Source organism: Pituophis catenifer, unplaced genomic scaffold (assembly GCF_029215685.1).
Source record: "Pituophis catenifer annectens isolate HBS135680 unplaced genomic scaffold, rPitCat1.0.hap2 SCAF_6, whole genome shotgun sequence".
Classification (NCBI taxonomy): domain Eukaryota; kingdom Metazoa; phylum Chordata; class Lepidosauria; order Squamata; family Colubridae; genus Pituophis; species Pituophis catenifer.
The window spans coordinates 34,542,172-34,558,676 of record NW_027256886.1 but is presented as its reverse complement, the minus strand read 5'-3'; the positions used below and the strand labels follow the sequence as shown (position 1 = coordinate 34,558,676).

The window sequence follows — 16,505 nt, the reverse complement described above, 5'->3', positions numbered from 1 at the left end:
ATCTGACAGACTGCTTATCTCCAACTGGTTCTGTCCATTCATTATACTCTACCAAAGTGAATGTATTCCAGTTCACCTCCCATTAAACATGGCCATCTTATGGGACATAGGAAGCATGCCTTCTCTGCTGTGCCTTCTCTTTTGGGGCTCCAGGAAGCTTTGAAAACCTGGCTTTGCACGCCAGTCTGAAATTGATGTTTTTTAGTTGTTTAATGGCCCTGTTTTGTTTTGTCATTGTTGCTGCTCATTAGATTATTTTAGTCTGGACTGTCTGTGGGATTCAATGTTTTCAGCTGTTTTTATGTTTTTCCTAGTTAAGTACACCGCCCAGAGTCAACTGAGGTTGGGTAGCCAAGAAATGGAAACAAACATAGAAACAAATAAGTTGCAAAGCTCGTCCATCAGGAGCAGTACAACCCTATCCAGAGACAGCCTAGGAGGCATAGGAAGAGCCTGTAGAACAGTGGACTAAAACACTGTAATTAACATCTGCTGCTTGCAATTACTGCAAGTTCAAATCTCACCAGGCTCAAGGTTGACACAGCCTTCCATCCTTTCAAAGGTAGGTAAAATGAGGACCCAGATTGTGGGGGCAATAAGCTGACTTTGTATAAATATACAAAAAGTATGAAGGCTATTGCTTAACGCATTGTAAGCCACCCTGAGTCTCCGGAGAAGGGCGGCATATAAATTAAAAAGCAAAAAAAAAAAAAAAAGCATGGAAGAGTAATATACATCTATAAATTCATGCAAACAATAAAGGGAATATAGTAAAGTCTAAATTTGTAGAAGACAGAGCTGCGTGTGTGCTAGCCCTACTATTTACATCTCTATCTTGCAGGCACTCTCTTTCCTGCACCACCCATATTTCTTTTGTCTTCTACATGTTCAAATGGGAGATTTATTCATGTTTGCTAGAACGCAAAAATATCACATGATTTTGGAAGCATATAAAGTACTGCTTTTATATGTGCTGAGCATTACTCATCAGGGGAACATATGTACATTTATTGTACATCATTATTGTATTATGCATCATTGTTCTTAGATGCATAAAATTTGGAGAAAGAGGCAATCAGGATGTTAAAAAATCAAAGGTAGGTACAGAGCGTCTGCTCTCCTCATACTTTAGCCCTTGTTTATTAGAAATGTCTAAAGAGAATTTTTATTATACATGAACTGACCAGCAGAGAACTTCTGGGAAATAATTATATGACATCTACAAAGATGTAACTAATTATATGAAATACAATTATGATATAATGAGGAGCTCCTTCACATTTAAGATCATATATTAGATTTGTGGTGTGGTAACTTAGGAAAACTGATGAGCCTGTAATGTACCCTTTCAGCCTGATTTATGCCACAGACATGCTTTACAAAATTACAGAGTCAGATTTAAATCTTCAGGGTATTGTTTAGTAATTCTGAATATACTGATTCTAAAAACCCTGCAAATAATAAGGCTGCCTGCCAGTTTCATTAGCTTTCTTCAACTGTTTATTTGATTATTTCTTAATATAAGAAAGCAAGGTTCTGACTTCATTATAAAAGGAGAGTATTTTGGAATTGATTATTTTTAGTTAAATTGATACTAGTATAAACAGATGTAATTTTTGCAATTAATGCAGGCATAATGGTGAGGTATATAAATTATCTGAAGCTAATTTATATACAGTATAAAATCTAATTCAGTATAAGATTATGATTCCTGACACATTGACTGCATTCATGCAATATACTTACCTTGGTTACTGAACAAACCCTTTTTCTAGATTCAAATAATACATAGAGCATTAATTAACTTAAAAGGCTGGGTTGACAGGAGATGCTAAATTAGTAAAAACACTAAATGCTTATACTAACATATTGTGCAATTGTGGTTGTCAAGCCTTTGCTGAATTGAACACCATAGGATGTGTAGCATAACAATGGCTGTGCATCATCTGTACTCAGGCAAGGGTCTCCTACTTAGTTGATTTTACTATGATTTCAGCAGTTCTGACCAGTTCTGGAGAACCGGTAGCAGAAATTTTGAGTAGTTCAGAGAACCGGTAATAAAAATTCTGACTGGCTCCGCCCCCATCTATTCTCTGCCTCCCAAGTCCCAGCTGATTGGGAGGAAATGGGGATTTTGCAGTAACCTTCCTGGAGTGGGGAGGGAATGGAGATTTTACAGTATCCTTCCCCTGTCACACCAACCAAGCCACGCCACGCCCACCAAACACACCCACAGAACCGGTAGTAAAAAAATTTGGAAACCCACCACTGCTATACTGGCACTACCATCTCTATCCCTATGCCTCCAGTTACATTCATGGAAGTAGAAAATTATTATATACATGATCTTGTTATCTTAACCGCCATCACCCTACCTTTAATCTTACCTGTAGCTATTCAGATCTTATTTAACAAACTGCAGGTCATTCAGATCTCTTCTATTGCATCTTCCCTTTAATATATATCAAGATTTCTGGATTCTATCTATACCCATACAGCTCTTGAATACTCTCTGTGAAGAGAGTCACTTTGTAGTGAGATCGGCAGCAAACAAATTTAATAAATAAATAACAATTTTTTCAGCTTTCCATACAATAAAATCCAATTATTGTTTTCTTTCAGACCCAAATATGAAATAATAACAACTTGAAATTAATCTCAAATCAGTTATGATTGCTCTGTGAGTGTGAGATGGGCAGTTTCTAAATTTGATAGAATAAAAAAATAAATGTACATGCTTTTTCAATCAAAGAATACAATACTGTAATTGCAGATTACAATGAAAAATAAGGTGAATCTTTATACTTTGCCTTTTAACCCCTTACTATCCATTCAATACCTTTGAAAATCTTTTTTTTTTTAGAGTTTGTGATAGTACTAAATAGATTATTAAGTTCTGGAAATAGCACAGCTGAATCCTCTGCAAATTTCACATCAATTGTCTGTCAATGGCCTTGGTTTCACAAAATCCCCCCAAAATTTAATTTGCATAACCAAATGGAAGCTAATTTCATTTTAGGCATTCCAAAGTCAAGTTTTCTCAAGTTGCACGAACTACCTGAGCTACCCATAAACCATTTGTTCATAAAGTAACAGTAATATTTACTAATTCTATCTCAGTTAAGAATGTTCTTAATACATATATGCGTATACATGTATCCAATGTGAGCGTGTGTTTTCTCTTTAAGTAGAGAGCCTAATAAACAATAGCAAAGCATACATTTCAACTGTTGAAGTGGATTCAGATTTTATCACACTTAAAGGTACATTTTACTATTCAAGATTAAAGGCAAGCTATATGCATTCCTCTCGCAGAAAAGCACATAAATTATGCTGTTCCCATGACTGAGTATCTCTGCAATAAGATAAGAGTGTTATTATTTTACAGATTTTATGGAGGATAATTTCAGGACAGCAAGTGCTGAACTCTCAGCTTTCTTTCCCCTTCTTTGCCCTTCCCACCAGAAAACTGCTCTCCATATCATGTGGTGATGGTGGAGGGCGGGGGTTTCTGGATGCTATCCCCTCCCCCATTTCATCACACTGACCAAAAAGCAAGGATTTTTTTGTTTTATTTTGTCGTTCATAAACTTCAGCACTCTTGAAATATAGGACCTTTGTGAAATGAACAATCCCATATAAACACATCACAACCTTTCAGTTTGGAAGATATTAATATTTATAGTGACTCCCACTTTGTCCTGTTCCCTTTATATTGCCCAATGAACAGTCATCAGGATTTTCGAGGATATATGGGGGGGAGGGGGAGCACAAGATTATAAAACTATAAACTAATGGGTGATCAACTATAAAAAAAATGGCCAACAGATAAACATATTAACATTTAATTAATTTAATTAGAATGTAATTACCTCTGACGTTAATTAGATTTGCAGAAAAAATATAAATAAAAACAGTTTTTAAAAACAAACTAAAAATCTGGCTTTGAAAGTACTTATAAAGATCTTCTAAAGTTCCTCTTTTGGGCTCTTTAAAATTTTCCAGAAAATATACTTCATTTCTTACCACTACGATATCCCTTCTTTCCTCAGATAACAAATAGCCAGTAGTGTGGAATAATTCCTTACTTAAATGTTAAGACTATTTTTTAACAAACAGTAACTGACAGGACCTTTTCATACACACTAGGAAATATTCCCTGGGCTATGGTATTCAAGTGAAAGATTACTATTGAAATTATTTGCTTAATATTGTCTGTTCCTCAAACTTTCTACTTCGTTCAAAAGACACTTCAATTGAAAGAAGAGATTCACTCTATTTACAGATAACAATAAAGCTCTTCATATGCCTTTAAGAAAAAGATTGCTTGAAAGTCATGGATGGGTGATTCACTAGGATTTCATTTTTCAACAGAACATAGAAATATACTGCAGGCATGAAAACAAGGGTTTTCCAGAGTGCACATTTACCTGATATTGCTTTTATACATCCCTGTTGTATAAATCCCACATTAAGACTGTGAGTCTAAACAAGGGCCATTCTCAAATGCTTTCAACTTTTAAATCAGGAATTTATAATTTATTCCTTCCTATTCAAATTCATTTGTAAACTCCATCAGTGGTATGGGATTGAAAATTATGGTAACACCTAAAAATATTTGATAGCTTTTCCCATACGGAGCTTTAGCTATTTTGACAAGCAGATAATTAGCACTGCTATACTTTAAACAAAGGTACACCCCCAGTTAAGCACTGATGAATTTTTTCAGAATAATAAGCAAAAGGACGCTCTACTTAAATTATTGCAAATTAGGCATTAATGAATCTGACAGTTTTGTTTTCTGTCTCCATTTTTTCATTCTTTAGCTCATCTTATTTCTTCAGCTTAAACATTTTTATTACAGAAAATACTTTCATCTCTGTGATTGTGTATGTTTATATGTATATGACAGTGATGGGTTCCTCCCGGTTCGGCCCGGTTCTGCCGAACCGGTAGCAGTGATGATATGATGTCACCGAACCAGTTCTGCCCCCCTCCCCCCTGAAGATTAACAGCCACGAAGATTCAATCCTCAAACTTTTGGGTTTGAATCCTCATCAGATACAAACCCAAACCCATCCCATAGACAAAATACAACCACCATCCAGAAGCCAGACCATGGCGGCATCACCAGCTGCTGCACCCCTCTCCGACCCCCACACAAAGCAAACTGACACACGCCATGAACACATGGCAAGACCTCAAACTCGGAGCCAAACCAAAGCCCGGGATGTGGCATCACAGCCATCTGCTCAGGACATTACATCAAAAAACTCAGGATATCACAACACTAGAACTCAGGATGTTAACACACAGCCCATTACCCAGGTCGTTAAAACACAAAAGACTAATGGGCACACATCAAGGACCTCACCCACACAGGATGTTATGAAACAGCTGACTAATCTGCAAACATTAACTCCATCAACCAATCAAGATGTAACAACACAGGCAACCAACCCGCTCACAGCAACAAAGCCAGTACCCCACACCTCCCCACCAGTATTTATAGAGAGACGGCAGCTCCGATCACGCTTTCCTTGCACAAGCACGAAGCCAAAGACAGCAGCCTGAAGATGACGAGTGAGACCTTGTCGAAACATCACCAAGATACTCTCAATCTTACATGGGAAAAGACCTGAATACACCAAAACTTTAAAATCTTGGGTGTTTTCTCGTGTCAACCCGAGATTTTAACTTTTTACATACACACACCCACGAAAACTTGAGAAGACATGTGTGTGTGTGTGTGTGTGTGTGTGTGTATGTATGTATGTATGTATGTATGTATGTATGTAGGTCTTTGGTTATTCAGGTTTTCTCCCGCGTAAAATTGGAAGTGTCTTGATGACGTTTACGCAGGAGAAAACTCGAATAACCAAAGACCTACATACAAACATCCGCGAAAACCTCAGAAAACATATATATATATATATATGTCTTCTTAAGTTTTCGCGGGTGTGCATATGCAGAAAATTAAAATCTCGGGTGTTTTCCCGCGTCATTGTAAATAAGTTGGTTAAAATGTTTAAAATTCTGGTTAAAATCCCAGCTTAAAATCTTCTAAAAATCCTTACAGAGCACTGTGCAAGTCCTTTAAAACCTCAGCTAAAATCCTACCAGTGACTTTAAAAGTTTTTCATATAGCAACGTTTCGACAGACTCACAACCCTGTCATCTTCAGGCTCTTGTTTCGTTAGAAGCTATGGGTTCTCTGTTGCGAGAACCCATATATATATATTTGCATATATATATATATATATATATATATATATATATATATATGTATGTATGTATGTATGTATGTATGTATGTATGTATATGTATATGTATATGTATATGTATATGTATATGTATATGTATATGTATATGTATATGTATATGTATATGTATATGTATATGTATATGTTTTTCTTCTAGCCAGGTTTTCCCTACGTAGCCAAGGTTTTTTTGTAGCTCCACCTCAGTAGAATCTCATCTACTCGGTTCTGGGCTTTTTTCTTTTCTAACACCTAGCAAGCTCTCACTGCTAGGTGGGAGACCTAAATAGATCCATTTCTAGCTCGTTAGCTGTCATCAGTAGGCCACACCCATATCCTCCCTGTAAAGGCACAGTATCAATTTTCTTACTTCTTCGTAGGGTTTATGTGTGTTTTTCTTCTAGCCAGGTTTTCCCTACGTAGCCAAGGTTTTTTTGTAGCTCCACCTCAGTAGAATCTCATCTACTCGGTTCTGGGCTTTTTTCTTTTCTAACACCTAGCAAGCTCTCACTGCTAGGTGGGAGACCTAAATAGATCCATTTCTAGCTCGTTAGCTGTCATCAGTAGGCCACACCCATATCCTCCCTGTAAAGGCACAGTATCAATTTTCTTACTTCTTCGTAGGGTTTATGTGTGTTTTTCTTCTAGCCAGGTTTTCCCTACGTAGCCAAGGTTTTTTTGTAGCTCCAGCTCAGTAGAATCTCATCTACTCGGTTCTGGGCTTTTTTCTTTTCTAACACCTAGCAAGCTCTCACTGCTAGGTGGGAGACCTAAATAGATCCATTTCTAGCTCGTTAGCTGTCATCAGTAGGCCACACCCATATCCTCCCTGTAAAGGCACAGTATCAATTTTCTTACTTCTTCGTAGGGTTTATGTGTGTTTTTCTTCTAGCCAGGTTTTCCCTACGTAGCCAAGGTTTTTTTGTAGCTCCAGCTCAGTAGAATCTCATCTACTCGGTTCTGGGCTTTTTTCTTTTCTAACACCTAGCAAGCTCTCACTGCTAGGTGGGAGACCTAAATAGATCCATTTCTAGCTCGTTAGCTGTCATCAGTAGGCCACACCCATATCCTCCCTGTAAAGGCACAGTATCAATTTTCTTACTTCTTCGTAGGGTTTATGTGTGTTTTTCTTCTAGCCAGGTTTATATATATTCGTAGATATATATATGGTGCAGTTACTGAAACAGTTGCATTAGGATAACATATCTTTATTTAGAGTTACACAGAAGGCTAGAAAATATATAAACAAATAGGAGGCTTTAATTAGAAGTACAGATTACTGCACTCACGAGGCATGAAACATTATTTTCAAAGGAGCCATAGTCTGTATAGTCAGACAGCCTCTCCTGTTTTAAGTCAGATCTTATAGCCATCAAATTTATAACAGCACTGAATGAATTTGTTAATGTATAATGTTTGTATAAGTAGGTTTTCCTTTCTTCTTTTTATCTGCTTTCTTTACACCATTCTATTTGAATGAAGAGTTCTGGAGAACATTTGAAAGCTTGCACATTTTTGTGCATAATGTTGCTTGTTCCTATTTAATTACAGATTTTGGATTCAACTTCCAAAGGCTTGTCCACAGTGCTGGAATCTAATTCCGAAAGGGCAGCCAAGTAAGACACAAGCTAACAATAACAGACAAGAATAAATGCTGAAGAAATGGCTTTTTCTTAATCTGTCATCCAAGAAAGTTCAGAAGTATTTGTTGATTCAAATACTGAGAGGAGATCACATGTAGCTTTATATCCAATTGAAATAAGAATTTACATCAAATGCTATGGGTTAGATATATACAGTAATAACTTGTAAAGGAGAAAGGCTATATTTAGCACGATTGCACACAGCGTAAAAGAGAGTGAAATTAATTCTCTGAGTAACATTTAACATTTGAGAATCATGACGACCTCATTTCAAACAGCAGTTTTAGCACTCAATCATCATATGGCAAGTAATGGAATACCACTGAGATCTTCGTGTTTTAAATAGCCCATTGATTTTAAACTGCATCCATCTGCAGCACTATACTTGAATTATTACCAACAAACCAAGATGGATATCTTCAGTCAAAGCTTATTTGGTTTTAAATATATTATTGCAAATCAGGACTGTTAGTCCAACATTATTTTATTTATTCCCTCGTGTTGCCAAAATTGTTTGTAGGTAAAAGTGAAAAGTTACGACACACATTTTAGAATTGATTTCATTTGAAGTTGTAGTTTTTAGGTTCAGGGACCAGGTAAACCAGGGGTGTCAAACTTGTGATGACACGTGACATATCGCAACTTTTTTCCCCTTTGCTAAACCAGGGGTGGGGGTGGCCAGCGCATTATGCATCCGGCCCATTGGCTGCGAGTTTGACACCCCTGAGGTAAACCATTCCATTCCATTATTGCTAACAATTGATATAAAGAAGTAGGACATATTCTCTCTAATAATATTAATCAACTATAACATGCTTGAAAAAGTAGTCAATATGTTACTGACAAATCAATTTGTTTTAAAAATAAGGAATGTTTAGCAATTAAAGGTATTTATTAAATGGGGTACCATCATTTTCTATGGGCTTGTAACACCAATATGTAGCAGGACTACTTCATGGAATGAAATACAGTGTGACATGTTACACAAGTAATGGAAAATATCTGGTTTAGATCTTAATGTACAGTCCTTGGTGCTCTCTGAGCTTGGCTCTTAGATCTTAATATTTTGTTTTGCTTAGCTCTTTCATCTCTTATCCTTTGTGGTTTTTAGGATAAAGGATAATAGAAACCACAAATTTGAGTTTTTTAATAGTGGTCAGTGCTATAAATTCACATTAAAGTGATGTCGAATTATTATCTTGTTTAGAAAAGTTCCTTTTTCTCCATGTCTTAAGAGAAAATGTGCATGAGCACATTGTACACCATGTTATGTGTAAATTTTCACATTATGGAAAAGTTAGAGATATATGAATATATCATAAATCATATATTGAGCCTCTGGCTATATATAACCCTTGTATATAAATAGTGAGAATAAATGTAAACTATTATTTATTTACTTAATTTCTACACCCGCAACCTCCCAATGTGACTCTGGGTGGTTTACAACAATTTAATCTCACCTTGTTCCATCTTTCCATGCATACACAGTGAATAACATAATCTTCTGAATAGATGAGCTTTTCAGACATAAAAAATAAGATTCTTGATTATTATTCATAGTGAATATTAATATTCACAGGAAGAGCCTGTAGTACAGTGGACTAAAGCACTGTTATTAACATCTGCTGCTTGCAATTACTGCAAGTTCAAATCTCACCAGGCTCAAGGTTGACTCAGCCTTCCATGCTTTCAAAGGTAGGTGAAATGAGGACCAGATTCTGGGGACAATAAGCTGATTTTGTATAAATATACAAAAAGTACGAAGGCTATTGCTAAACTGTAATATGATGGGACAAAAACGGCATCTAATGTATTCCTTGCATTATATATAACTAAAATAGGAAGTTGATTTTCCTTTTTATCGTGTTTAGAACACAATCAGGTCACCACATTTTTTATTGATAAGGAGTGAGAAGATTGAATAGCCACTCTAAAAATGAATATCTTGCCAAGATTACTGTATTTATTTCAAACAATACCAATAAAACTGGAAAAAATACTTTGAAGAATTAAATAAAACAATATTAAAATATATTTGCCACAGGAAATAAAGCAAGGAAAAGTTTGAAAATGTTGCAAGATTCTAAAAATAGAGGTGGTTTCGGCTATCAGGTTGGGTATTGTAATATTAATATTAATATAATTGATATTAATGCAAGGAATATTGTTGTAAACACTTTGATTATTATTTCTTAAAATGATTTGTACCCAGACAACACACTGTTCAATTAAAATTGGAATCTTTGTATGTTATAAAACAAAATAGTGAGAAGATCTACTGCCAAGATCAATCAAGAAGTGGTTCATGGTAATAAAATGGTTGATAATTAGCCTTCAAAGTTATCATCCAAGGAATTCCTTAAATGCTAAAATTATTTTATTCAAAGCCACCAAGTATGCAAGTTGGCTTAGAAAATGTGATGCTCCTTAAAAAAAACTAGTGTTAAGTACAAAGTGAACATGTCAGACTAACTTTTGTTCATAGTTCCATACATACATACATACATACATACATACATACATACATACATACATACATAATCACTGTACAATTTAAAATTTTAATGGCATATAAAATCCAAGTTTTCATAATTTAATTAATTAAATGTTGGCTTACATTTGACTACTTGTTTTCCAACAGTATAATGGTTTATAAAATATTCAGGAGAATGGACATCTGTTACCAGCCACAGTGATATCAAAATAATAAAACATTTAACATCAGATGGACATAACTCTGCCATTTCATACTTAAATTGTGATGTTGCACAGAAGTATATAAAAGATGGAATTTCCATTACAACAACACAATAAATGTTTCATTGGTTTCCTTTCCCCATCTCCCTGGGCATTCAGGGAACATATCCCTAACTCATTCTTCCAATCATATTTTGTTGGAGGAATTTGTTGGAGGAATCTTCCAAGACTTGTATTCCCAAAAAACTAAGCTAAAGTTATATTGTCCCCTTTCCTTCCCGTCTTAGTTAAACCTACAGGATCACAAGAAATGAAGGGAACCAGAATCCGGAAAGCTGGAGAAAGCTGAGGGCTCATTTGAAAGCTTTTGACCATACTTAAAGGTCAGCTGTAAAGGAAGATCTAGAAACTAAAGAACACCATAAAAATTCAAAATGGGCCCAAATCTTCCATGACTTCTTTACTGCTGATTTTCTACTTCCTTGTGACTTAATAACTATGGTGAAATGAAGGTTTGAAATTGAGAGCAGAAAAGGAAATTGTCTGTGAAGAGGTAGGACTGACTCATTAGGTAATGAGGTGAAAAAATAGAGGGTGAATTTGATGATGGACCAACTATGGAGGTCATGACATTGAGTTAATCTTTACCCATGCACTAAGAGCAGATGGCTTTTCAGCACTTCTGCCGCTAAAATCTAAAGATGGCAACAACCAAAAGCAATATTTTATGAAGTAATTGATTTGTTTAGTATTTACTCTCGCAGTTATTATTATTATTTTCTATTTTGCAGCAGTACTAAAGCCTTACCACAAGTATGAAATGGGCATTGAATCAAAAGTAATAATGTCAGTTTGCAGATATATTAAGTACAGCTTATTATATGTGGCTGATAACTGTTAAATTTGTCCCATTTCAGCCTAAGGCGCAAACCTATTAAATTGTTTGTAGGATATAGTTTAAGATATGAGATCTTATAATTAAAGTACTTTTTCTAATAAAATGTTTAAGCAAACCTTCCTTAATAGGTCTTATGCCAATTTTTGTTTTCTTGTTTTCTTCCAAAATTTAACTCAATATCTAAGACTTTCACTTAATGTTTTGAAATATACACAACAAAAAGCATTGCTTTGCAAGACTAGAAAAGTCTTGCAAAAATGCCAACCATATTTATATCTACTAGATGGGAGATATCTATTTCAGTGTTTATTTAAGGTGGAATTCTCAAAATGCAGAGCATGGAACTTATAGCAGCCCCAATAACAGAAGTCAAATTAAGCCAAGGCTACGCACTGGACAAAATGCCATTGTAAAAGTAAATTTGTTTTCACATACTTTATCTGGAGAAAGGTATTATTATTGTTGTTGTATGTTATTGCTGCTGCTGCTATTGTTGTTATTGTTGCATATATTTATAAACCTATAAATCTGCCTAACTGAAATGTTACAGGGGGTCAATCTTTTCCGATCATAATGCATGGGGAGACATTACCTGATGATTCAAGTTGTGATACCATCACTATACTGTCACTATATTGTCATATACTGACAATATGCTGCCAATAAACGTAATAGCTGCAGTTGCTGTTAAATTTTTGCTCAAGTATTTATGAAAATAGATGTTTTACTATGTGGATGAGATGAAACAAGCTAAAGATGGGCCTTGGGGGGGTCTGGTCCTATTATTTATTCCTTGTACGTTTCTTTCAGCTCTCATATTTCCTTTTCAATAAGTGGCACTGTCTCAATAAATGCATAACTTTGGTGTCCTGCTAGAATCATGCCCAGTGGTGGGTTGCTACCAGTTCGCCATGGATCGGGAAAAACAGTAGCGGTGGCGGCAGGAGGCTCCACCCACCCAGACGCTCCTGCGTGTGCGCAGAAGCATCACGTGAGTGTGCGCGCCCATGAGTAAACTGGTAGCGACAGGATTTGAAACCCACTACTGGCTCATTCTTAGAAGAGTAGATGGAGAACACAGCCTGGAAACCATAGCCTTTGTCCACTTTTAGCTGGCATGTGAGTTGTGAACCTTCCTGGAGCAGGAGGTTGAATATTACTGTCTAATCCAACCATATTCAACTGATCTAAGAAATTATGCTAAGCAAAGCTGCTTGTAGTACCAACTTGCATCATGGTGTCTATGTCATGGAATGGTATCCCTCTAAAAGACTGACCCCTCAAGATTCAAAGCATTCATGTAAAGGTTGTCCAGTTGGGCTTCGGTTTTTCCAAACAGTGCCAGGCTGAGTAAGGATATTGCAAGGTGGGAACTAATTAAAACTGATGTAATCTTGTCTGGCAAGAAGACCCACCAAATTCCTCTATTGTCTGGACTATAGGCTGCATACAAAGCCTGCACAATTGCTTGACAACAGAAACCTCATCATTTTACTGCCAGCACAGTCTGGATGATCTCTGGAGGAGTCAGCCTCAGATATTTGATTGCTGCTGATTCCCAGGCCTCAGCCAGAGGAGGTTCTCATCAGAATTTTCTGAATATGTTTCAGGTATGACAACTAGAACCTCCAAGAGAAAAGATCATCCTAAATGGTGCTTCAGATCAACCTCCACAAATGCAATAAATGTGGAGAAATATTGATGTTTCACCACATTTATTACCAGGGTGTAAGCCTAAACACATCCATATAACTAAAAAATAATACAACTTTATATTTTCTATAGTTATTCCTACTTCAGTTACAAGTTATTCCTACTTGTTAATTAAAGCAACATGATAGAGGAACAGCTGCTTAAAATATAACTTTACTGTTGGGAATATCAGTAGCAGGACTATTCCCTACCTTCTAAAGAGTGGTCTTAATATAAGACATTCATGGTTTTCTAGATAGAACATCATGTATCTTATTCTATAACAATCTGTACTCTGTCTAAAAATGCTTAGAAAGTCACCTGTTATCTCACCTAAATTAAAATTTAAAGAAACTTTAGGAGAAACAATCTGGGATACATAAGAAATATTTATGAGAGGAAAGAAAGAAAGAAAGAAAGAAAGAAAGAAAGAAAGAAAGAAAGAAAGAAAGAAAGAAAGAAGGAAGGAAGGAAGGAAGGAAGGAAGGAAGGAAGGAAGGAAGGAAGGAAGGAAGGAAGGAAGGAAGGAAAGAAAGAAAGAAAGAAAGAAAGAAAGAAAGAAAGAAAGAAAGAAAGAAAGAAAGAAAGAAAGAAAGAAAGAAAGAAAGATCATAGGTTCCTGGAGATACATATTACCAATTGTTGAGGTTTTGAATTGGCTAATTTGATATTCAGTCCAAGTATCAATAGTTCCACCAGTACAACACCTTTCCTCATGGAAAAGTTAAAGGGGCTTATGTCAGCAGATCAGCTTGAGGCATGCCGCCTTTAATGTTTCATAATGATGTCACAAAACAATAAACTAAGCTAAATGCAGGGAAAATGATTTCAGAATGAAAAAAGAAATGAAAACCAAAGATCCCTGCTTAAGCAATAGTATGTGGATACAGTGTCATCTGAATAAAGGATTTAGAGCACCTTTTGAAACCTCAGCCAACCCAAGGAACAAATGACCCTTTGAGATTTTAAGAAGGCAAAGCTGAAATGCTGGCATGTTCTCACCCAAGGTGGACAAAGCAAGTTTATAATCATTTACAATACAATAATTTAGACAGCTATTTCTGGAAAGTGCTTGTAAATTCAAACTACTTTGAAAAGTCTAATGACCGATTTCACTCAGTTAAGCAATAAAGCTGCTTGACTGACCTCAGGGTCTGACAGGTTAATCTATTCTGACCTTTGCTTTATTCTATAATGATGCTGAAAGATCACTTGAATAATTCACTGTCAGTCAACAATGGCTCTGTATTTCCCCTTTGGCAAGCAGAGGAGTCAAATGTGACTCGGTGCCAGATTTTCAGAACTATGTGGAATACTACTAAGACTATTTTCTTCCAGGCAGTGAAATAAAACAAATTGCTTCTTCCACACCCCTTCATCCCAGCTCCCCTCCTCTATTGCTTGCAGTTTAGAATACCAAACAGCCAAAGCAGATTTCTACCAGCCAAGTAACAATACATTTATAAAAGTGTGAAACCCTTAGGGACAAACAAGTGGAAAAAGCTGCCTGTTGTTGTTTTGTTTGTGGTCTTGTATGAAAATTAGCTAAAATATGAAACATGTTCATTAGGAATAGTATAAAGCTTTCCTTAATCTACAGCAACACCTATTACCTGAAATGAATGACACCAGAATTTTATTCCATGTTTCTGTAGAATATAGGACCAGTTCCATAAAACAGAAATCATACAGAAACTAGGCCCACAAAACGGAAGTCTAATAGTGGCAAGAGATTGATTTATATGTCATTAGCTTGATCCTTAGCACACTGATCTCTTGCCAAACAGGGGAACATAATTTGGAACATAATGTGCCCAAAATATGATAATTTGAGCTTAAGCATTTTTCCCTGGAGATAAGAGCCCTAGATTGATTTTTTAATTTTATTTTCTTGGCTATCAATACGCTTGATAGCATTAATACTCTTCCTATCCTGCTTCTTCAAACTCCAATTTTCACTTCCATAAACTATCACAGGTATCATACTGCCCACACAATACTGGTCTTTATAGACACAGACATATCATTGTATCAGAATATCTTTTCCAAGTCTTCACTGCTACCCTTGGAAGTCTGCAGGATATTTTGTGACTGGTGATTTCTTTACTGTTGATAGTCAATCAAAAAAGCAGAAACTACTCACCAGTTCAACATTTTTGTTGTCACTACTAAGCATGGTTGCTGTACCCATTGGCACTAGTTTGCTCTTTGTTATATTTAATTCTGCCTTCTTCTGCTCTTGGCAATCACGTTCCACATTCATTCTAAGTGTGTGTGTGTGTGTGTGTGTGTGTGTGTTTCCATTCTGCAGTTTTTCTACTTCTCTATCAATAAAGTTCAAGACTTCAAAGTGATTCCTGATTTTTTTTCCCCCTGAAAATTGTGTGTTAACTGGTAACCAGTTAACTTTTTCCACTTTCTTCTTTAGCTTGACTTGACTGAACTTGACTAAATATGTCTGTATTAGCAATGAAGAAAACATTGCACTGGCAGAAACGGATAAAATTGTCTTCCTGCATTTTCTTCTTTTCTGTTTCTAATTTTGGCATTCCAAAGTTAACCATAAGTGACACGCTTTTTCTCATGTTCTTGTTCACAAATTTCAGACTGAACTTGTTCAGAAACTTCATCAACCACCTCTTCTTCTGCATTAGTGGTTGAAACAGAAATTTGGATAGCCATCATAATAAAAGTCTGCCTGCAAAATTTAACTGATTTTATTCAATTATAGACAGCATTGTACCAATGTACTGTCCTAGTCATATATCCTTCATCATCATGAAAGCAGTGCCATTCCATTTTTGTTTCGCATGACTTGAATAATAATCAGTGTGTTTTGGACTGAACACATTCAATTCCAGTCCAGTTCACTGAAGCCTAAAATATCAGTGTGTAGATTATTCATTTCATTTGCACTGTGTTGAATTTATCTGTGTTTATGCGTCCTATGTTCCATCTTCCCTCTGTGGTCGCCTTTGCAGCTTGGATTTTCTTTTGTTATATGGCAACATCAGCAACTAGACATTAAGAAGATTTTAATCTAGTACTATTATCCGCTTTTCCTCAGTCCTATCTGAAGGGCCCATCATCCAGGACTATATTATTCATCATTTTATATCTTCTACCCATGTTGTTTCCTTGATAAAATACAGGAGTGTCTATCATTTCCTTCTCCCAGGCAGTGTGAAATAATGACTTTGCCATTATCACTAATATGAACATTTACTCCAACATCTTCCTACATTGCTGCTGCCCACCACAGAAGCCTGCTTGCTGTAGTTGGGTAGTCAGAATGACCTTCATACCTTGAGT

The 16,505-nt window shown here is 36.0% G+C and overlaps 1 protein-coding gene across 1 annotated transcript in view; it reads right to left on the bottom strand.

Moving 5' to 3' along the window:
• LOC139318236 (glypican-5-like) overlaps positions 1 to 16,505 on the bottom strand; it is a 318,571-nt gene that overhangs the window by 275,767 nt on the left and 26,299 nt on the right. The gene's annotated exons all lie outside the window — the stretch shown is intronic.